This window comes from Malaclemys terrapin, chromosome 3 (assembly GCF_027887155.1).
Source record: "Malaclemys terrapin pileata isolate rMalTer1 chromosome 3, rMalTer1.hap1, whole genome shotgun sequence".
Classification (NCBI taxonomy): Eukaryota; Metazoa; Chordata; order Testudines; family Emydidae; genus Malaclemys; species Malaclemys terrapin.
In genome coordinates this window covers 52,917,964-52,942,707 of record NC_071507.1, presented here as the reverse complement: position 1 = coordinate 52,942,707, position 24,744 = coordinate 52,917,964, and the positions used below count along the sequence as shown (strand labels likewise).

At 40.0% G+C, this 24,744-nt stretch overlaps 1 protein-coding gene across 11 annotated transcripts in view; it reads left to right on the top strand.

The window, feature by feature from the left end:
- Positions 1-24,744, top strand: part of ENAH (ENAH actin regulator) — a 171,905-nt gene that overhangs the window by 90,795 nt on the left and 56,366 nt on the right. The gene's annotated exons all lie outside the window — the stretch shown is intronic.

Here is a 24,744-nt window from a genome sequence, read left to right as displayed (position 1 = left end):
GGCTTCTTGAGCTATATCTGCAAGGTTTTCTGAAGGAATCTTTAGAATTTAAGCCTAACCTAGATGTGCTGTCTGAAACAGTGTAGAGAACAGTTCCTGCCAGATTGTTAAAATTTTTAAGGAAGATTTCAAATTTAGAACAGTTGGAAATGCTATTGAAAAGTATCTGTACTACTTGTCAGTTTCAGACACTTGGGTATTCTTCATTTCATTTGGTTAGATTAACAATTGTATGTAATAAACAGGAATTATGCAGTAAATTCCAAATGCAAGTCTTGGATTGTATTCCCAGTTTATAAATTTGTAAAGATATTGAAAGTTTGTAGGACACTTAAATGAAACAAACTGCTTTTTTTAGCCCTAATCATAAATACATTGCTTTAATGTATAGTCTTTACACATTTCATAGTTGATCTAATTATTTTGTGTGAATTCTTAATCAAAATAAAAAATGATAAAATTCTTGCCTTAATCCTTCATTGGGGGGAATTTGGATGAGGAATGAAGATGATATTTAATGTCTTCAGTTACAATGTGACCTTAATTAGCAGTATGCTGACAGGAAGGGAGAATGGAAAAAGTTCTAAATGCAAGAGAGAAAAGTGAAAGAAATATAGCTGGTATGCAAAATTTTGCTCAGCTGTTTACCTGGGGCAATTTTTTTGGTAAGCAAGTAAAATTGCTTCCTCTTTGAGAATGAGCAAGTAGATGTTTTGCATGTGATAGTACATTTTCATGATAATTCTGCAAGACTCAGTCACAGTAATAATTTATTTTTCCAGGGTTTTTTATATTTTCCCTGCCAGATACTCATGCATGTATAAAATTGTTGTTCCTCACTACCAAACTTGCCATTGATTCTGTAGTGAGTCATAACTTGCTTGTGCCATTAAGGAGAGACCTCTTATTTCAACCCAAATATTTTGTTTGTGAAAAGGACAAGGAAATTACAGCAACATGTAAACTGTGCGAACAGTTTGAAATAGAATAAGTTTTGGCATGCTTGCCCTTTGTAAGATGTGGCTACTTAGAAAAGTGATTTTTGTTTTAGTCAACAAAAAATATTACCTGTGTCTTCAAGTGAAACCCACTTACTTATTTAGCCAACCAAAACAATTTCTTTCTACTAGTAGCATTTCAAATACTATGTTCTGCTTCATACATCAACTAAATTGTTAGAGAAACTTTGATTATATAGAACTTTTGATGTGTGAAAAGGGTAAGGCCTAGAAGAATCAGATTGTCTTGAGCACAAAAATGAAAGAATTGAGTAGTAAACATAATGCTAAAGAGAAGATTGCGTCTTTTATTACAGTTTCCCTGTATACATGTTCCTTATTTTGTAAACAGTATTCTTTAGCTTCATACCTTTTGTTCCTTAAGCTTAGTTGAATATAAAGTCAGATTGTGACCTATTTAAATATAAGAAAATAAAGTGGGAATAAGTAGTCTAAATTCATTCTGACCTAAATATTTCACTACATTTTAAGTTAAATAAAAATATTCAGTTTGCACTTAGCTCTGAACCCAGCTAGCATACTTAAATACTGCTACTAAAATGTGAATGGTAGCAGCATAATCCCTTACAACAGCCTTCTTATGAACATGCTATTATAGCTACAGATAGTTTGCTATCAAGGATAAGTTGTTGATACTAGTGATGTAAGAGGGGAAAAAAACAGTTTAACTCTTTGGAGTTTGTCAGGCTAGAACAGGGGTCGGCAACCTTCGGCACACGGCCCATCAGGGTAATCCGCTGGCAGGCCGCGAGACGTTTTGTTTGCGTTGACCGTCCGCAGGCACGGCCCCTCCGCAGCTCCCAGTGACTGCGGTTCACCGTTCCCAGTCAATGGGAGCTGCGGGAAGCAGTGGCCACTTCGAGATGGGCCATGTGCCGAAGGTTGCCAACCCCTGAGCTAGAAGCTAGGAAAAACATCTTTTAACTTACAAACTGAGTACATTTGATGTGAAATAACCTGGGCCTGAAACAAAGTCCATTAACATCAACGGGCTTCAGATCAGGCACTGGGAGAATCACTATGAAACTTTATATTATTTTACTTTGACTATAACTGCTTTAAAAATTGTTTTAGGAATGGATAACCTAGAGAATATTGGTGTATAGTGAAAATCATAAACAAAGATTATTTGTCTAGGCATAATACTGCTTGCTATTACATAGCTATTGAACAAAGATATGCAAATAAAATATGATTTCAGGTTATAAGACTAATGCATCTAAAACTAGACTTCCTGTTTGGAGAAAATGATTATTTCATCATCATTCTGATTTGGCAAGTATCATATCATATATCTATCTATATATTTTTTACATTGAAAAGAGATTTTGTTTAGATGTTGAAATAAGTTGAATAAGTTTGTGACCAACTTAACCTGCTCCAGCAGTCCTTCAAATGATCATATATTCTTCAAGTGCTTGCTCATGTCCATTCTATTGTAGATGTGTGTGCTCACCACGTGCACCGGTGCCAGAAGTTTTTACCCTCAGTGGTATCCGTAGGGAACTGGCTCTAGTGTCCTCTGGTGTGGTTCCCAGATGCATGGTATAAGGATGCCGCCGGCCTCCTTCAGTTCCTTCTTACTGCCAGTGTTGGCACTGGAATGCTCCCCTTGCTCTAGCAAATGGTTCCCATTCAGTGGTTCTTTGAACTTTTTTCTTTGTAAATAGTTACACTTAGTGGATAGTTAACGGTTCTTACTAGTTTGGTATACTTTAGTGGTAGGGCGACCTCCCAGCCTGCAACCAGGATCTGTCTCATCCTTTATTTTCCCACCATTTGTTGCTTTAGCTCCCTGCTTGGACCGCTATAACTACGGACCACTGGGTTCTCAATACTGTGGCAATAAAGTTCACCCTCCAATTTCTTTCTGTCCCTCTTTCCCACCCCGCTTCCCCGTCCTCCATCAGGGACCCGTCTCACGAGCACCTGCTCACCCAGGAGGTGCAAGCCCTCCTACTACTGGGGGCCATAGGGGAAGTACCTGTGGAACAAAGAGGGAAAGGTTTTTTACTCCTGGTATTTTCTCATTCTGAAGGCCAAAGGTGGCCTACGCCCCATTGTGGATGTGCGAGACCTCAACAAATACCTCAAAAGTTTGAAGTTCCATATGGTCTCCCTGGCCTTCATCATTCCCTCCCTGGAGACTGGTATGTTGCCCTCGACCTGAAGGATGCGTACTTACTGGATATTTCCCAGCCACAGGAGATTCCTGTGGTTTGTGGTTGGTCAGCCACACTACCAGTTTGCAGTGCGCCTGTTCAGTCTAGCAACAGCACCAAGAGTGTGACTCCAGAGGGTGCTAGAGCTGGCCCTACAGATACCACTGAGGGAAAAAAACTCTAGCAACTCTGCACGTGGCACGCACACACCTAGCATGAAATGGACATGAGCAACACATCTTGGAAAAACAACAGTTATGAAAGGTTAGTAACCATTTTTCCCACAAAGTGCTGCAGTATTTTAAAGAAGCCCTTAAAAAAGGGGGGGTTTGCTTTTGTTTGGGAGCATACACTGAGCCCACTGTTATTAATAACCCTGCAGTTGCGCCCTCCAACAAGATAAACCATCCCTGCTTATGCTTAAATTGATCTTTAATGGAAAAGGTTCATGTTTAGCAAATATTATTTCCATTCCTGTTTTTTTTTTCTTTAGCTGAAGCAAAAAAGTCTGCTGAAACAAATTACCTTTCATGTCCATTCTTTGACCTTTCTGAAAATGAGTGGAATAATCTGAGAGTGGGTTTTTTAAGTTCTTCCAGGCGCTATTCCTTTTAATGACCTTGTTTAGCCCTTTGACATTCAGAGAGGTTACTTTATAAGGAAGAGCCATTGAGAAAAACTATTTAACATATTGTTTGCAGTGGGGTTGTAGCTGTGTTGTTCCCAGGATATTAGAGAGACAAAATGGGTCTTTTATTGGACCAAATTCTGTTGGTGAAAGAGATAAGCTTTTGAGTTTACACAGAGCTCTTCTTCAGAGGGGAGGGATAGCTCAGTGGTTTGAGCATTGGCCTGCTAAACCCAGGGTTGTGAGTTCAATCCTTGAAGGGGCCATTTACGGAACTGGGGTTTAAAAAAAAATAATAACTGGGAATTTGCCCTGCTTTGAACAGGGGGTTGGACTAGGTCCCTTCCAACCTTGATATTCTATGATTCTATGAAGATCTGGAAAAGCTACTCAGAGGGCATGTCTACACGACAATGAGACGCCTGCGGTGCGCCTATGCCAGCTGGCTCATGCTAAGGGGATGTTTAATTATGTAGATGCTCAGGGTGGAGCCCAGTTTCTATGACCCTGCAAGGTGGGGTTAACACTTGCAAAGGTGTTAACTAGCCAAAGGTGTTAACTGGCAACTTCACCTTGAACAACCTCTTACAATATGCTATCTACTTATGCTGAACAATCTGTTCCACCTTGTTTTTAGCTGTGACACTTTGAGTAGCTTTCCCATGACTGAAGAAGAAGAGCTGTGTGTAAGCTCAAAAGCTTGTCTCTCTTGCCATCAGAAGCTGGTCCAATAAAAGATATTGCCTCACCCACCTTGTCTCTATTTAGCTTATTGAAAAACGTACTGTTCTTTAGTTTGGCACAAACCCTTACATGGTTAGTTTCTCTCGTTTATTATGTTGCATTCATGATCGTGTGTCTGAATATGGCTTGCTTTCTGTTTGTAAGCTTCCCTGTTTATTTCTTGTAATGATCTCCCCGACCTCCCTGGTTCCCTCTCCTCTCCCCTTACTTTAAATCCATAAGTAAAATACCAACATAGCATATAAATCAGTTCCAAAATGATTGTGTTTTGTGGAATCTGAAACCCCTGTACTCGGCCTATGAACACTTACACTGCTTCTCTTGCAATCTAAAGGAGGCACATTCTCCATCTGTGGGACCTTAACATATGTTCTTACGGACAGATTGCCATCTGATTTACATGGGGATCATTTACAAAGAACCCCTAAAAACTCCTCCCCATACCCTCTCTATTTTCTCCAATCTCCACTATCCCTGGGACATCCCTCCAAATCCCCTCTTACTGTAATATATTTTCCTCTGTTTTAGAATCTACCAGCAGAGTTATGATGGCCCCAATTAAAACAAACTTCATACAATTTTTTTCATAACATTAACGTACTTACTGTTCATCCTTGGTGACCCCCAAGAAGTTCCTTCTGGTTAATATTTAGGTTATTCCTCATGTATTAGAGGTTTCTTTTTCAGCTTCATTTCTTCCAATGCCAGTACAGTTTCTAGAGTCTTTTCTTCTCCTATCTTCCTTTTCTTGTGTTTCATTGTCTGCCAAGAGTTTTTCGGCAATTTATCTTTCGTTACTACTTCTGTAATATTCTTCTGTATGTCTGAGATAGTAATTGGGAGTGTATTTTTTTCTTGTTTAAAGTTGCTTACTGTATAATACTGACTTAGGAAGCTGAATTAGAGTTTAAATAGGAATTCACATCTGTAGCGGATATCTGCCATCCTGAGTTCTGTTGTAATTTCCCCCCCAGCTCCCTTCTCTTTTTTGAAGTTAGGACAGAAGGGTCATGGAAAAATTGTAGCTTGCAGCCTCTGAGTATGAGCAGTGAATGCTCTCTGGCTTTTTTTCATATTCAGATCGTGAAATTTCACAATTAGATCTCTGGGTCCATTATTATGAGATTCAGGTGGGGGAAGCAGCACTGTGTGTGCTCTCTCCAACTTCACCTGTTCTAGAGAGCTCAGATGTAATGACTCTGCAATTAAAGTTTTTATATACCAGATTGTATTTCAGTCAACAGTGTTTTCAGTTATTCCCTTAATTTTTCCTTCTCTATTTTTTCTATATCATCCAGTTTAAGATGCATCTCTGTCTGTCTGTCTTCCATCAGTGCCTTATGACTGTGTCTCACTTGTTTCTCTTAGGCCAGTTTCTGGCACAGTGACATACTCTTTTCACAGCAGTAACTTTCTTCATTACTGCTAGAAGATTGGGCATCAGATCCTCTTTCATGGCCTTACACTCAAAGATCTACTCAAAAATACCCGCCATTTGATTTTCTTCAGCCTTGGCATTTCTGCCTGATTTGACTGCCACTTGGAGTTTGAGAAGGCTCTTCACATTCTGAGCCAGTAACACTCTTCTTAGTTGAGGTATCTCTTTTTTAAATATTTGGATTTTTTGGAGAATCCATTTTCTTCAAATCTGCTGGTTTTGGGGGAGTTTAATAGGTTTTGAGGGTTGATGGATGCAGATAAATTTGATATCCCCCTCAGAGCTCAGGCTTCAGGCAGCCATGTTATTCTGGACCCCTCTATCTTACAGTTTTATACTGGTATCGATCACCATAGTATGAGTCCCTGGCATAATATAAGAACCAAAGTAGGTAAAATGGAAACATGCATCGACCCTCGCTAGAACACGCGTCTATATAGCATAAATTTGCATATAACGCGGTCGCAGCCATGGATCCAAAATTTAATTACTTTAATCGCAATTCATTTTAACACAGTCTCTGCTATAACGCGGTCCCTGGGTTAACGCGATACCGTGCATGGATCCCAAATCTGCATTCTAGCGAGGGTTCGGTGTATTTCTGCACTTTTTTCTTTCTTAGTTGTCATTGAACAATTTGTAATTTTCCTTATTCTGACATTACCCAACTTTAATAATCACCTCTTCATCAGAACTAAGCTGCCATCAAGACTGAAATGACATATGCAATGAGGTTGCATGAGACTCAGCAGTGCTCTTATGCCTTAACAATTACAGCCAACACATCCAGTTTTTCATTTAACTGAAATATTTATAATGGTCCATGTGTGCAGGTTACTTAAATTTGATGGGACTTGTACTATTTAGTACAAAGTATATCCAGACACACACAAGTATACTCTTGCTACTTTTTTTTGTAGCAGAAGTTCTAGCAGTCTGCTGCACATACATCCTACATTAGTCTGTTCTGAACAATTGATTTCTTTTTTAGTTCATACAAGTCTAAATAAAGAGTGCCTATCTGTATTCTCAAGGGACTCCTGGCAGAACTTTAAAAGTATAAACAAGAAAAAAATAACCAAATATAACTAAAGCACAGCCATACAGTCACCTCAACCTACTACCAACAAACCAAACAACTCAATTAATCTTCCCCTTCCTGCTGCCCCCTAACAATTTCCCCAAATGCTGGGAGGGTTGGGGGAAGAAAAGAAAGGATGCAAAGATGAGCTTTTGCAGTGTTCCTGTAGGTCATTGGATTTGGACAACTTTGGACAAAGTGAGTAAATTCCAAAGCCATAAAGCTCTCCTAGAGAATGCCCTGCCAGCAATCCCTTCAGTGGGACTTCACGTCTAGTATTTCTGCTGCTTTCAACTGTGATGGCATGACATGGGTAAAGGCATTCTGGTACATAAAGGCTCAACCATTTTGACCTCTACAGGTCAAAACCACCTTAAAAATCACACACAAACCCATAGGCAGCCCATGCAGCATGGATTGAATATAATCACGGTGAGGTACTCTACTTACCAAGCAGAGTGCTGCATTCTGCCTCTGCTTTTGTTTCTGAATGCTTTTTAAGGTGCAGCTCTGTATAAATGTCATTGCATTTGTCTAATCTTGAAGTGACAAGGGCATGGATGGTAGTTGCAAGGTCCTAATCTGAAAGGAATGGTTGCAACCCCCAAGCTGTCTGTGGATGATACAAACCTGACATTGCTATTGCTGCTGCCTGCTTTCCTAGTAGCAGCTGAGAGCCCAACCATATTTTTACATCATAAACCTGACCCAACTAAAGGTATACAACCTCAATTAAAGGGCCAGATATTATTCTTGGCATCTCTAGCTGCTTGCCTCTGCTAATCAGTATCATGTCAGTCTTGTCAGGATTAAGCCTTGGCTAGCTAGCTCTCATCCAAATAAATATCTTTATTTGGTGTGCCCAAACTCTAATACATTTCGGTTCAAGATGCACTTTACATTAGCAGTGGCAAAGGAAAGGGACCTGGGCATTTGATCATCAGGCAAGGATGTTTAACCAGCCTGCTAACTTAATATGAAAACCAGGATGTCTCATCATCCAGCTTGTTTTATGGAGCTCATAGCTAAGTTTCCCTTCTTTTTCCATACCAAAAAACAAAAACCTCTTTTGATGTACATATGTTAAAGCTATTTATCTGCACTAGATAACATCAGCTTTAAAATGCAGGGCTTTTCTCTATCCCTTTTTCTACTACTCGTTCATCATGGAAGTTTTTTCACCTGGACGAATCACTGGCTCAGCAGTTCAAATGTCATCAGCACGACTGTTGCTAGGAAATGTGCTGAAACTGCCCCAAACTTAAATAGCTTTTTATAAAAGCAAATCTCAATCCTTTTTTTAAAAAAGTAGTATGTACAAATTTTTAAGAATATACACTGGGAATTTTAGTGTTTAGTAGCAGTTTCCTTATTGGGTAGGTTGATCTGATTTTTTGGTCCTTTTGAGTTGTCTACTATATATTAAAATAGTTACAATGTATTTAACCCCAGATGGAATAGTGATAGGTGAAACAAATTTGAGAAATCTATATTAAAAATATTAATTTTCAAGAGGATGTATTTTACCTGCAATGATCTTTCTAAAGTTTCTTTACCTAGATCTATGTGTAACAATATTAAAATCCTTCACATTCTTCAAATTGAATAGGAGAATCCTATTTGCACCTGTCCAGTTCTGGTGCAAGAATTGCTTACTATACAGGCTAAGAAAATATAGAAGAAAAATAATGAAATTTGACTGCCAGTGTAGTTGCAATTGGTTTGATCATATGTTAGTGAATCTCTTCTTGCATTGTGGAAAACACACTAACATATTTTCTTTTGGCATGACAGTTATGCTTGGCATATTCTTCAGACAAATTGTAGAATTATTCATAACCTGATTAATATTACTTAATTGTGTTGGTATTCTTCTGAGATCATCTGGATTATTGTAAATGTTAAAAATTTGATTTTGCCCCCAAAATCTTCAGTTTGAAGTTTAACTCCTTTTATACTTAATAATTTAATATTTAATGTTATTAATATTAGGAAGCTTTGAAAGATGTAATGAAACAGTGGGTAGTCATACATCTAAGAGGGTCAGAAGGCGTCAGGACCCTTAATCAGCTAAAAGATATCTAGCACTGTTATCCAGAGTTCAGTTGAAAGGAATGTCTGATTTTAAGTTGTTAATCTTCCAGGATTGTATTTTTAAATTGGTATTGTTGATTACAAGAAAAATCACCTATAGCAAAGACAATAGTACATTTGCATACTGTAGATGTAAGGAAGGGAATTTGTTTCACACAGTACATATAAGGAAAGTTCCTGATGTCTGCTTCCTGAAAAGTTCAATTTGAAAGTCCAAAAGTGTCTGAAATGAAAATGTTAAGGGAGCGAAGCTGTGAGGAGAATCCTTTGAGAGCCTTCACTTACAATATTCAATCTTTTAAGAGAATAGCTGTAAATAGGGGAAGACCCATGTAATGGTATGCATACATGTCTTTGCTTTTTTTCCCTTCAGGGTTGTCCATAAAAAAACAATAACATAGTATGAGGTGTCCAATATTGACCACAATCTATTCACCTGTGATAGAGTCCTCAAAAAAACATTTTATCTGAACTGGGAAGGAACAACAAATGCTATTGTGGAGTATCTATTTTAGGGACTCAAGAAATGCTAGCCCAAGTGAGTGGTTTAAGAATGAGCATGAGAAGAATAAATGTATATGTGCGACTTGTATCTAGAGGGGACTTTGAGTTAGTAGTGAAAGGAGATGAGGGCAGAGAGAGAAGATGCTTATAAGATGGTGTCTGTAGTAGTTGCATAGGTTGTTTCATGTAGTTGCTTCCATTTCCCAATAATTGTGATTATGTAAGAATCCTCTGGGTTTGATTGGCATCATTTTTTTTCTAACCATCAGTTTGTTTCTTGTGGGTTTTTTTAATGAGTGTATGGTTTTCTGGATATAAAGATGGGTATAAGGACAATTTAAAAGAACCAAACTCCCCTAACAATCTTACTTAATCCTAGGTATCTCTTACTTAAATTGCAAAAGGGGGAGGGGGGAGACAACAAATACACATTGGAAAAGGGAAAAGCTATACTAGTTTCATCTGAAAACTAACAAATAATATTCAGGTTGAGGGTTAAATCTTTCTCTGAAATTATGTTATTACTACTGATTACTAAACTAAGGCTTGAAGACAGACTAGTCATAGTTCATTTTTATTAGTCAAATCTTACAAAATTCATAATACTCTTAAAGCTGAGAATGTATGTTAATTTGCAGTGCTTTAGTTTTTAAGCAGCAAAGATAGAGTTAACAGAATCAGTGCTGCTAGGGGGAGTGCTATTAGCATTGTGCATATCGTGGAATGAATAATTTAGTATCTTCGGGAAATACAAACTGCAGTAAGAACTCAAACAGCCTTATTAGAATATGTGAAAGTACGCGACCAGAATGAAATTAAGATCCTGCTAACGATGGGGGGAAACCCTTCAAAAATGCTCTTCAAGAATTCTAAACTTCAGATTGCATTATGAATCTATAAAATGTGTATTGGGGGGAAAAGCTGATTCTGCTGAGTTGCAATAATGGTGGCTTACTTGCATTCTGACAGTTCTCTGGAGGGCATTGTCGTCTCTCCTTGCCAGAATAGTAATGGGATGTGGCAGTATCTGTGTTGTCAGAAATGGGATAATATCTCCATTTTTGCTAGTAAGTTTTTTTTTTTCTCTTGTTTAAATGTAAAACTGATTAAAGGAGAAAAGGAGGATAAATGTATAAGATTATTAGACTTCAATTTTTTATGTTAGCTTCTATAGTAATAGCTGTTGTTCTTTTAGCGAAACTGAGTTTCCACAAGCAAATTAAATACAAAACAACTTGGATTAGTTGGAAAGATTACCCTTTCAATCTGTCAAAACATTAAACCTAAAATATGTATTTTAATAACAGGAACTTTGTAATTAGCCTTTGTCTGATGGTGTATTGCTATTCCTTTATAATCCTATTGCATATAATATTATTGAAAGAAGTATTACCTTTGTCTTTATTTGTAATACAGTTTTGGGGATCACTAAGTGTTTAGCAGGGTTCTATTTGCCTCTAGCATCCTAAATTCCAATAATGTATTGCATAAAAACATTGAGTGAAAGTCTGGGAGTAGGATTCAAAGAATGTCCTTAAGATTCTACAATTGGCCTAACTTAGAAACCATGGATGTATCTTTCATTTTGAGGATAAAAGAGTTTAATGTATGTAAACTTTGTTAAACTATTTAATTTTAATTCTGTTGATGCTAGGTATTGATCTTTAGTAAAGCTAATACAAGTTGCAACTGTCTTAAAGCAATTTTTTTTTTAAACTGAGTGGTGCATTTACAATTTTATGCACAACCTTGCAGATGTTATGCCAACTTTATTTTTAACACACTGTCATATTTCTTAGTACTATAGGTAAAGATGGACAGTTGTCTTTGAAGCAGATAATAGCGTTCATATTTAAAAATTCTGATAGAATTAAAGTAAAATACAACAATTTTATCATAGTATTGATACCAATTAACTTTGATACTTACGAAGAGAGATTTTTCCTCTACGCCAGCATAGCTTTGTTTCTGATGTTAGTATAGGTCAGGGGTCCCCAACGCGGTACCCGCGGGTGCCGTGGCGCCCACCGGAGCATCCATGTGCGCCCGCCTACTGGCTGCCAGAAAAGCAGCCACCGAGAAGCTGCAACGTCAAGAAGTGCTATTGCTGAAATGCTTCCGAATTTTGGTGGCGACGCCTCTTGATGACGCTGCTTCACGGTGGCATTTCGGCGGTGACGCCTCTTGACGTTGCCACTTCACGATGGCATTTCGGCGGCTGCTTGTCCAGCGGCCACAGTCCTCGGCGGCTAGTTGTCTGGCGCCCGCCCCACGGAAAAGGTTGGGGACCACTGGTATAGATAATAGATCAATCTCTATACTCCAATTTAGGGGTGTTTGGTCCAATTATTCTTTATTGGATAATTGTGTTTATTGGATTCTTGTTACACTATACCTTCCCAAACCCTTAACTGAAAACCCAGATTTGATTTGCTATAAGATATTGTGCACCCCTTTTGTAGAGCAGGTTTGCTGCAAGTATAAAAGATGAACACCCTTGTCAGTCTCTAAAGATAGATAGAAAGAACAAAGTGATGGCTGAAGTAAAACTAGAGATTTGGCTGGTATAGATAAAATGGATGATGACTATAAAAGCATAGAGGTGTATGGCTGAAAGGGACCTTGAGAGGTCATCAGTCTAGCCCTTCACTGGTGCAGGACCAAATATATGTAGACCATCCCTGACAGGTGTTTGTCTAACCTGTTCTTAAAAACCTCTAGTGACAGGAATTCCACAACCTTCTTTGGAAGCCTATTCCTATATTCAACGATACTTATACTACCCGGATATAATGCTGTCCTCGGGAGCCAAAAAATCTTACTGCGTTATAGGTGAAACCGCGTTATATCGAACTTGCTTTGATCCACCGGAGTGCGCAGCCCCGCCTCCCCGGAGCGCTGCTTTACCACGTTATATCCGAATTCATGTTATATCAGGTCACGTTATATTGGGGTAGAGGTGTAGTTAAAAAGTTTTTTGTAATATCTAACCTAAATCTCCCTTGATGCAGATTAAGCCAATTACTACTTGTCCTATCTTCAGTGGACATGGAAAACAATTGATCACTGTCCTCTTTGTAACAGTCTTTAACATGTTTGAAGACTGTTAGCAGGTCACCCCTTGGTCTTCTTTTCTCAAGACTAAACATGCCCATTTTTTAACCTTTCCTCATAGGTCTGGTATTCTAATCCTGTATCCCCACCCCGGACCCTTTCCAGTTTGTCCACATCTGTCTTAAAGTGTAGTGCCCAAAATTGGACACTGTCCTTTATCTGAGGCCTTACTAGTGCCAAGTACATTGGGGAAATTACCTCCTGTGGTTTATACACAACACTCCTGTTAACCCACCCCAGTATGATATTTGCCTTTTCTGTCACTACATCACGTCGTTGATTCTTATGCACTGTGTGATCCAATATTACCCCGAGATCCTTTTCAGCCATACTACCAGCTAGTCAGTTATTTCCCATTTTGTAATTCTGAAATTTATTTTTCTTTTCTGAAGTGTAATACTTTGCACATGACTAGCAGGAAATTGATTTTTAAAGGCAGGAAGAAGCCATAAAGGGAAGATTTGGCAGTTCTGAGTGGGGTTGATAAATGGATTATTGGGTGGTTTTGTCACCTGTTAATGCCTTCTTTATCTCTGAGGCTGCATAGTTTTGGCATGGGTTCATAAACTCCAAAGGGTTGCAAACAGGTCGGAGTTTGTTTCAACCATTTTCCTCTCTTTTTCTGGTTAGGTGGTGAGACAAGTCATTTAACTATTGTATGTTTTCCCCAGTGTAAAAGTAATATTCTTAATGAAGTTACTGCAGCTCCCATTGGCTGGGAACAGCAAACCGCGGACACTGGGAGCTGAGGGGCTCCGTGCCTGCAGACGCTCCAAGTAAACAAAATGTCCCAACCCACCAGCGGCTTACCCTGACGGGCCGGGAGCCAAAGTTTGACGACCCCTGCTATATTTTAAAAGCTGGTATCACAAACACTCAAAAGTTTTGCTAGAATTATTTTACTGTAATCTAATGAAAAACCCGTTGTTATAATAACTGAACAAATATGTATTCACCTTCAAAATTAGTCAATATTTAAAATCAGTAAATGGATATTTAAAACAAGTAACTTAGAACAATATGAGACTTTAAAAAGTCTTAGAGTAGCAGCTGTGTTAGTCTGTATCCGCAAAAAGAAGAACAGGAGTACTTGTGGCACCTTAGAGACTAACAAATTTATTAGAGCATAAGCTTTCGTGGACTATAGCCCACTTCTTCAGATGCATAGTCTTAAAATCCTTCTAAGTCTGAATCAGTCTGATTCACCAAACAGTTCATTAAACTCAGCTTCAGTCACAGCTGCACCTGCATTGTCATCGTAGATGTCGGCAGTGTCATCTTCAAAGTCAGATTCCTTCTCATCATCAGCCTCTGTTGTGTCATTTTCTGACCAGTCGAGTGCATTGCTGATACAGCATTTCCTAAATGATTTTTCTACCATTTCCGAGAGAATGGACACCCACGCGTCCTCGATCCACTAGGCGACCAGATTGATTTTTGGCTTCATAAGATTCCCACCTTTTGTCAACTTTGCCATGCCTGAGCACATCCATTCAGACCACATTTTGCGTAGCCTGTCTTTAAAGGGTTTGTTCAGGCAGACATCAAGCGGTTGTAGAACTGAAGTTAAGCCTCCAGGTATTACAGCCAAAGTAGTTTTCATATTTTTGGCCACGTTTTTCACCTCATCCATCTAGTGTGCCCTGAACATGTCCCAAACAAGCATAGCAGGTTTCTTGAAAAGTGTTCCTGGTCTCTTATTCCACACTTTTTCCAGCCATTCAATAGTCCCACTTTCATCCATCCATCCCTTTTCGTGTGCACGTACAATGACACCAGCAGGAAATTTCATGTTTTTAGGCAAGGTTTTTCTTTTAAAAATAACGGGAGGGAGCTTTGATCCATTTGCCAAACATGATAAAAACCCCTGTAAAATGGATTTTTTTTCATGGCCAGTGGTTTTAATTAAAACTTATTTTTCACCCAACACCAGTTACCGTTCTATTGCTCGGGTGATCGAATGTCATTGGTGTTTCGTCCATATTTCCTATTTGTGACCGTTCAAATGCATATTTCTTTCGATATTTATAATAAACCTTTGGAAAGATTTGATTGTTTCTTCCAGATCTCTAGGCAATTTTTGCGCTTTGTTCGGTGATGAAGACAGAGACCAGGGCGGTTCATGAAGCGAGTACACCAACCTGCTGATGCGACAAACATTGACGGTTTTACTGACTTGTATTTGTCGTCTTTCGACATTTGCAGAGCACGCAGATGAATTCCAGTTCTAGTGACAATGTCGACATTCACAACCTTTCTCTAGCTCAGGAAGTGAAGCACACCTGATTGGAAATTTTTTTCTTGCTTCTTGGCATGTCTTTTAGTGTTTTATTTTTTCACCATTCTCTTACTTGCTTCTCATTGATACAGAATTCATGAGCAGCGGCGCAATTATTGTTTGCTTCTGCATATTCAACAACTTTAAGTTTGAACGCTGCATAAGACCTTTTTCTTTTGATTTCACCATTGTTCATTTTAAATACTAGTATGAAAATAGATTATTATAGTTATAGATTTTGTAGGACTTTATATAGGAATGTCACCTGCTTTATCACTGTCAAATTATTATTGTTCTTTGTTTATTTCAAAGCAGCCCTGTAGATTGGCATGTCTATAGGGATAACAGGCTATTTCAGTTTTATTAGAGATTCCATCGATTCTGCACATTATATTTTCATATTGGCTCGAGACTTATGAGATCCATTTCAAGCCAATCTAGTCCACTAAACAAAGCCTTTGCAACTTTAAAAGGCAGTATTGACATCAATAAATGGGTCGGCAAACTTTGGCTCCCGGCCTGTCAGGGTAAGCCATTGGTGGGATGTTTTGTTTACCTGGAGCGTCTGCAAGCATGGAGCCCCTCCGCTCCCTGTGACCGTGGTTCGCCGTTCTCAGCCAATGGGAGTTGAGGGGCTCCATGCTTGCAGATGCTCCAGGTAAACAAAATTACAATGTATTAGATATTCAATTCAATTATTCCATAGAGTTTAAAATCATCAAATTTTGGTGTAGACCCATTTATAAGCCGACTCCCGCTCTTTGATGCGTCACTTTTTCCCCAAAAAGATTCGGCTTATGAACAAGTATATACGGTAATTTATTAATAGGAATAACTAGTTTCTAGGAAGGAGCTATGTGCTCTTTACTGAAACAGATATATATTTACTCTGGTTTTGAAACTCTTGCAAATGCTCCTTGTTTAATAAATGCTCTTGAGCTACTCCTAATATTTACTTCAGGAGGAATTTTAATGATCAATATTAAGTTATTTTGTTGTGTTGAATATAAAGCTTTGTTTTTATTTGTATGTCACACTTGCTAAATCCTCTTGGTGATATAATCTCTTCTGTTCAAATAAAATCAGGTAGATGGAACAGCTAGTTTGTTTGGGGAAAATGAGATTGATGTTCTTGTAATAACAGGTCCTCAGATCCTTCTGTTAGCTCAAAATCAAATTAATTTCACTGGCAAATTCTTTTTCCTGTCCCTGAAAATAATTTAGTTTTAGTGGAGGAAAATATGTGAGAGAGGAAGTTTTCATTTCACAAAATGTGACTGTAAACTTTCCTTGAAATAGCTAAACAATTCACTATTGCTATTCTAAGATTCATACTTTCCCATCAGTCTACTCACCATTTACCTTCAATCCATTCTTCCTTTGAAAACTATATTTCATATTTTGATTTGAATAACAGATCCCTCACAATCTATTTTAGTGTGGGTTAGGATAGGCTACTTTAATTTAATGTTAATGTTACTTAAGCTCGTGACCACTTAGCAGTTTTTAATTATTAAACGATTGCGCTGTGAATTACATATGTGTTTACGTCTATCTCAAAACACTTTTTCCAAAGAGAGCTCACTTTCCTGAACCACAGTATTGCTGTATAGATCTTGCCTAGTTGACTGAGTTATAGCTGTACTGTTTCCAGTAACACTGAATTCTTTTTTAATAACTTTTATTCTTTTGGTAAAAAAGAGAGCCTTACAAAAGGTCTTTAATGATACATATTTGCTGAGAAAATTACAGTAATTACAAGAGCATTTTTTGCATTTTAGATTATTTAAAAATATAAAGGATGAACGTTTTGGCTCTTCTTCTGGTGACAGTAACATGAGTTCACAGAATGAATGAACTACCAAATCTAGTGATTTATCATTCCTGCGCTAAACTTGTGAAGATAATATGGTCTTGTAAACAGACTCCAGAATGTGTTCTGCAAGTGATTATGGTCAATCAGTCATCCTGACACTATTTTGCTTATGCCCCTCTTTCTTCAGTTGGTTTGAGCAAAGTAGTGACAGAATGATTGAACAAACTTAATTTACTGGGAACAGATGGTTTTTTTTTTTTAAGTCGTCATTTTGTCCCAATGATAGCACAGCTTGCAAAGAGAACCTATTTCAAAATGGCTAACTGCATTTGCTCTTTGGATGGTAGGTTATTGTTTGAAGGTCATAATATAGCATTTTACTGGAAACATATCAGCCTCGTGAATTTTGTCTTTGAAATTTGTAGTGCAGCCAAATAATGCTTACTAAATATTTACAAAATAATATTGCGTAGACAAAGCATAGCAATGTTGCCTGTCTGTTTTACCAGGTCAGCTCTTCCTATGCTGCCTCTGTTTTTTTGTTTGTTGTAACTCATGCCGTGTATGCTTGAATTGCTACATGAAAGCAGAATTTGACTGAAGAGTACCATAGGTCATCCTTCTTTATGGCTAGAGCCCTACCAAATTCACAGTCCATTTTGATCAAATTAACGATCAGAGGATTTAAAAAATCATAAATTTCACAGTGTTGGAACCAGGGGGGTCCCGAGCCAAAAGATGGTTGTGGTGGAGGCAGAGGGCTGCAAAGCTGTTGTAGGGGGGTCGTGGTATTGCCACCCTTACTTCTGGTGCTGCTGCTGATGATGGTGGCACTGCCTTCAAACTGGGCAGCTGGAGAACAGTAGCTTCTGGCTGGGTGCCCAGCTCTAAAGGTAGGGCTGCCACCAGCAGCAGCACAGGAGTAAGAGTGGCATGGTATGGTTTTGGTACCCTCATTTCTGCATTGCTACTGGCGGGAGCGCAGAAGTAAGGTTGCCAATACCATAGCATGCCACGCTCACTTCTGCTGGCGGTGCTGCTTTCACAGTTGAGCTTCCAGCCAGCAGCCATTGAGCTTCCACCAGCAGGGCGAGGTTCCCAGAGGTGGGTCTGACCCAGCTCTGGGAGCGGCTCCTGCAGGGGGAGTGGAAGTCCCATTGTTGCCCTGCCCAGCCAGAACTAGCAGCTGGAGCCTGGTGCATGGTAGGAGCCCCCAGTCCTGCCCCTCCCCTGCACTAGCCAGATTTCATGGGGGAGACCAGATTTCATGGTCCGTTACACATTTTTCATGGCTATGAATTTGGTAGGGCCCTACTTATGGCCAATGTCTCTTGCTAAGAAGAGGAGGGAGTATTGACTTGTGCAGGGACTAAGATATGAGACTCATGGATTCCATTCCTCACTTTGATGCTTACTATTATTTAATGTGATGTCTTGAGTGAGTCATTTAATCTTCAGTTTACCCAATTGACACCAGTCTTACAGGAGCTTGGAGTTTAATGGTTCCACAGCACTTTGAGATCTCTGAAAGATGCTATAAGAGTTTGTATTTATTATGTAGCACGCTTTGCTTTCTAAATTTTTATTTAATCCCTTATTTGCTGTAGTATCTTTTCTGGTGCATCTGTTTTGCATGTGTTCCAGCTGTGAAGTAGGCACCCGTCCTGCTCCCCTCAACAGTTATGATTTAAAGATTGCTAAGATAGTGCACAATTTCTCCTTTCTGTATTACTGAACCAACCCATAACCCTATGTCATGGATAGTTGATGCTGTACCTCTAACTTGACATCCTGTAAATACTGATCATTTAGAGCTCACATTTGTCCTGGAGAGTTGGGCAGAGAACAAGTGCAGTAATTTATGATGTCAACACTCCTTTTGTGGAAACTTTCTGTAAGTTTCTGTCACTAATACTTCCAATATATATTTTAATAACAAATGCAATGTGAAAACATTGTTAATTGTTGGCAATTTAGGAGACATGTATTCATATGACAGTGCAAATGGACCAAATATAAATATGCAGAAAAATGCAACAATTGGCAGAAAACTGTGCTTGGATGTGGTGCTGGTTGTCTGCATTGTAATCATTGCAAGTCATGGAATATTTTTCCCATTAGAGCCTTGTTTGTACAACTACAGATATGAAAAGAAGGTATTAAAAAAGGAGTTTGGAGTGTGTGATCACACATTCTAGTAGACTATAATCTCTTTAAACATTTTTAAAAGCTCCTTGGTTTTTTTTTTAAATAATTTCTTTTCCTACAGGATTTTTATCAATAAAAACAGATTCACTAGGTATACAGTAGTAATTTTATTCCCATAGTTGAGAATAAAACTGTTTTAAAAAAGCCAAAAGCCTACACTTGGTTTTTTATGCTTAGTCATTTAAAGACCAAAGTTGAAATATAAATGTTTGACTTTTCTTTCACGAGAATATAGAAGCTGATAGTTAAAGTAATTCCCTCTGTGTGAGGTATTGTCCGAACACACAAATTTAAATAAAAACTATCTTCGCCTCTAAGAGTTCACAGTTACGACAAAGTATGGGATAGAGGTAGAAAACACAAATTAGCTTTTAAAATAAATATCAGTTATCTATAGTTTGTCTGGATATTAATTGGCTAATTTCTTGTAGGTATTTTGGTGGGATATCTTTGAATGATTTTAAATTTGATTTAGATTTTCAAAGTAGGATTAGGAGATTTAGATATCTCTTCCATTAATTTTAATGGAAGAAATGTCTAAATCCCCTAGATTGCTTTGAAAACCTCAACTGTGAATTATCTTGTACGGTTATCATTTAAAGCTTCTTGAAACAGGAGGAGGTTGTGTTACAGCTTTCATCTTGTAGGAGTGTCTTACCTTTTTAGGGATCCCATTTACAAGAAATTTGATTTCTGCAGTCTGTGCTTTGCTTTACATGTTCCTTCTTCATGTGCCTGTTTAGAAAATCTGAGTTACTCATAGGCAATGTTTGTTTATAGAGCATTAAGGGGTAATGACTAGCAGCCACTGTGGATTTACCAAGAGCAAATCATGCCAAACCAGCTTGATTTCCTTCTTTGACAGGTAACTGATTTAGTAGATAAGGGTAATGCAGTGGACATAATATACCTGGACTTCAGCAAGGCTTTTGACACAGTCCCACATGACATTCTGATAAGTAAGCTGGAGAAATGCGGGCTTGGCAGAACTACCATTAAGTGGATACATAAACATGATGATTAAACAACTGCGACCAAAGACTAACTATTAATCGAATGATGTAGAATTGGAGAGACGTCTTAAGTAGGGCTCCACAGGGATCTGTTCTGGGTCTGATGTTGTTTAACATCTTTATTAATGACCCGGATGTAGGTCTGACAGCGTACCCCATAAAGCTTCATGGGGGGGGGTGTTTATAAATGTATGTATGATATAACTGGAATATGTTTTGTGCTGCCTTTACCATGTAACATATCTCCGTAAAGGTTATGGTCTACTATATCTATTCATCCTATTTGTACATATATATCATTTTCTACTTGAGGTTAAGAATATGGGCTGTATACTTGCTTGGTTTCTAAGTAAGCTTTGTGAGGCATTTGGTTAGCTTCTTTAGGGAGGAATTCGCCAGGTTAAGTACCTGATCAGGAAACACTTGGGGAACTGGTGAGGAACTTATCTGTATTTAGTTTGATTAGGCATACATTTGCACATTTTATTTTACTTGGTGACTTACTTTGTTCTGTCTGTTACTACTTGGAACCACTTAAATCCTACTGTCTGTATTTAATAAAATCACTTTTTATTTAGTAATTTACTCAGAGTATGTATTAATACCTGGGGGAGCAAACAACTGTGCATATCTCTCTATCAGTGTTATAGAGGGCGAACAATTTATGAGTTTGCCCTGCATACGTTTTATGCAGGGTAAAACGGGTTTATCTGGGTTTAGACCCCATTGGGAGCTGGGCATCTGAGTGCTAAAGACCAGCACACTTCTGTGAGCTGTTTTCAGGTAAACTTGCAGCTTTGGGACAAGTGATTCAGACCCTGGGTCCGTGTTGGAGCAGATGGGAGTGTCTGGCTCAGCAAGACTGGGTGCTGGAGTCCTGAGCTGGCAGGGAAAACAGGGGCAGAGGTAGTCTTTGCACATCAGGTGGCAGCTCCCAAGGGGGTTTCTGTGATCCAACCCGTCAGAGTAGGTATAGAGAGTATACTGATCAAGTTTGCAGATGAGACAAAGCTGAAGGTGGGGGGGTTGCCAGTAGTTTGGAGGATAGAGCTAAAATTCAGAGGGATCTTGATAAATTGGAGAGCTGAATTATAGATCACATTTGTCTTTGCTGAATTTCATTTTGTTAAGTGCTATACTTAGGGAAGAAAAACTAAATGCACAAATATAGTATAGGGGGAAACTGGCTTGACAGAAGCACTGCTGAGAAGGATCTGGGATTTGTGGTGGATCACAACTTCAACATGATCAGCAATGCGATGCTTTTGCAAAAAAAATAAAAATAAAAAATGCAGTTTTAGGTTGGGTTAACAGAGGCATAGCACACAAATCATAGGAGGTGATAGTACCACTCTGCTTAGCGCTGGTTAGGTCTCAGCTGGAGCACTGTGTCCAGTTTTGGTCACTAATGTATAAAAAGGATGTAGAGAAACTGGAAAGGATCCAGAGGTAACAAAGATGATCAAAGGGGTGGAATGCAAGCCACATGAGCAAAGGCTGAAGGAACTGGGTATTTTTTATTTGGAAAAGAAGAGATTAAGGGGTGATATGATTGCGGTCTTCAGATACTTGAAAGGCTGCCATAAAAAAGATGGAGAACAGTTCTCTTTTGCTACAGAGGGCAGGACAAAATGCAATTGGTGCAAACTACAGCATAGCAGATTTAGATTAAATCTCAGGAAAAACTTCCTAACTGTAAGAACAGTAAGAGAAGGAAACAGACTGCCTAGGGAACTCATGGAAGCTCCTTCGCTGGAGGTTTTCAAAAGGAAGCTGGATAGTCATCCGTCTAACCTCCTGCGGACCTTTCTAGCCCTATAGTTCTATGATTATTTTAGAAAAAAATTAAGTAGTTGTGTGTAACCCACTGGCAAAGTGTGTGACAAGCCTTCCGCTAGTGCGGGGGTGGGCATACTATGGCCCGCAGGCCGAATCTGGCCCGTGAGTCATTTTAAGCTGGCCCCCGAGCTCCTGCTGGGGAGTGGAATCTGGGGCTTGCCCCGCTCCAGCGCTCCAACTGGGGCACCAGGTCGGGGGGCCGCACCACGCGGCTCAGCCCAGCGCTCCAGCTGGGGCGCCGGCTCGGGGGCCGCTCGGCTCGGCCACCCTCTGGCACTCCAGCCGGGGTTCTGGGTCAGGGGTCACGTGGCTTGACCCTCTCTGGCACTCCAGCCGGGGTGCCGGGTTGGGGACCACACCACACGGCTCCCGGAAGCCGCGGCATGGCCCTGCTCTGGCACTAGCAGGATTGGGCGCCTCTCCACACGTAGGAGCCAGAAAAGGGATATGCTGCTACTTCCGGGAACCGCTTGATGTAAGCACCTCTTGGAGCCTGCACCCATGAGCCTCTCCCCCTACACTAACCCCCTACCCCAGCCCTGATCCCACCCCACCCTCCAAACCCCTCGATCCCAGCACAGAGCACCCTCCTGCACCCTAACCATCTCATCCCCAGCCCCACCCCAGAGCCCACACCCCCAGGTGGAACCTGCATCCCTTCCCGCACCTCTGCCCCAGCCCTGATCCCCCCTCCCACCCTCTGAACTCCTCGTTCCCAGCCCAGAGCAGCCTCCTACACCCCAAACTCCTCATCCCCTGCCCGAACCCAGAGCCCGCACCCCCAACCAGAGCTCTCACCTGCCCCCCATACCCCAACCCCAAATTTATGGCCTGCTATACAATTTCAATTCCCTAATGTGGCCCTCAGGCCAAAAAGTTTGCCAAGCCCTGCTTTAGTCATTTTTGGACCAGTCACTATCAGTTACTTTTGTAGCAGAAGCGGGTAGAGGTATGAAGTAGAGATCTCAGAGTTCAAATTCTTTTGCTGATCTCTGAGGCATGTTATAACTGCATGTGTTTCATACAGTGAGAAGAATCTTTTAAACATTTTTAATGTAAAAACTATGATAATCACTAAATTATTTTGGCTAAGCTATGCTGTACAGGAGTTTCACCTTTGTCATTTGTAACACATTTGGGTTTCAGGTATTGAATATTGAGGCATGCTTCATACAGGGATGGGAGTCCAAGAGGGGGAAAGAGCAGAGTAGGGAGATGTGCTGCTGGAGTTCCGGCATCCACCCTTCTGACATAGCTATATCTGACTGCGTCCAATTTCTAAAAGTACATGAGGCTGCAGCATGTTATAGGAAGTGAGCTAACTTTTAAATACAGCAGGTTGCTCTTAGTCTGTGTAGTTCAGTAACTTTTAAACAGGATGTGATGGGGTATGTAGACCCTATCCCTGGGTTGGTAAGGAGCAGGGCTTCTATTATGTGTATTCATAACTACATTCCTGGAGAAGATGTGTAATAGGATGTGCAAACCTCATCCTGGGTGTTAAGGAAAGCTTTAACCCTCTTGTCCTAGGAAAGGCCATGCTGATTACAGAGACATTTTAAGAAGGGGCAGACATAGCAGGAAGTCAGGGGAGGAGATTTTTCTTAAGCTTTATGCAATGTAATGAGTTCAGTTGAGATGTAATATATGTTCAAATTATGTAATGTAATGTAATGAGTGCCTGAAGCTTTATGTAAAGTAATTAGTGTTCCAGCCCTGGAACTGGAACCCTTCTTGATCACAAGATACACCTTTTGAGAGTTCCTCACGGCTACTCTCTGCGCTGGACCTAACAATGACAACAGTGCTGACAACCATACCAGCTCCACTAACATCAGTGCTGGAACCATGCCCACTGGAACTGCAGTTTGTGGAGTGCTTTCTCCTGCTCCTTACTGGGCCACTCTTCCTCCCCATACCTTGACTGCGGAGCCATCACCTGAGAGATAAGATTGGTACTCTGAAGACATAGTACTGAGCCCCGGTGCAGAACTGGCAATAGATGGGTCACCCACAGTCTGGCCAGCACCAGTACAACCTACCATTATGGCCATATTGACTTTGAGGCCCACCATCCCACAGATTCTGGAGTGGGGCTCCTTTCTATATCTTGGCAAAAAGGAGGAAGATTATGGTCATCAATGGCATTGTTTGCTGGAGCACCCTCACCAGAACCAGGAGGAGACCACCTGAAGATGCAGCGGAGGTAGTGAGGAAGACATTGCAACGTTTCCTGCCTAAAGAATCCTGATCATCCTCAGATGAAGCAATTACTGTGGCCCGACACCTCGCTGTTGATGACTTCCGGATTTTCCAGTGACTGTTGTCAAGGAGGGCAAACATACTGTGATCCAAGAAAACACCCATAAATTGTTTGACATCTTCAGTTCCTCTGCGCCCCACAAGAATTGCTCTCCCAATCAGTGATTGCATTTTATACCCAGCAAAGAGTTTATGGCACACCCTGGCCTTGCTCCCCTTGACCTTCAGGCATGTGGAAAAGTGCTACCAGGTCCTGTCCAAGGCCTTCAAGCACATTTTATGCACATCCACAGTCGAGGACTTGGCCTTTGAAGGCGTGGAGTTATTTAGCATATTAATGGATGAGGCACTATATTCTTTGAGAGCATGTATATCCCAGCACTATACTATAAGCTTTCCAGTGCCACCTCAGAGACAGAGAATGCCATCTTTCTCTCTGTCTGCAGCCTCAGTATTCATGCAGAAATTTACCCCTCTATTCATGTAGGAGCCTGGCATCACCTCTTCCATCATGCACTAACCTCCCTATGAAGAGCAGCAGATT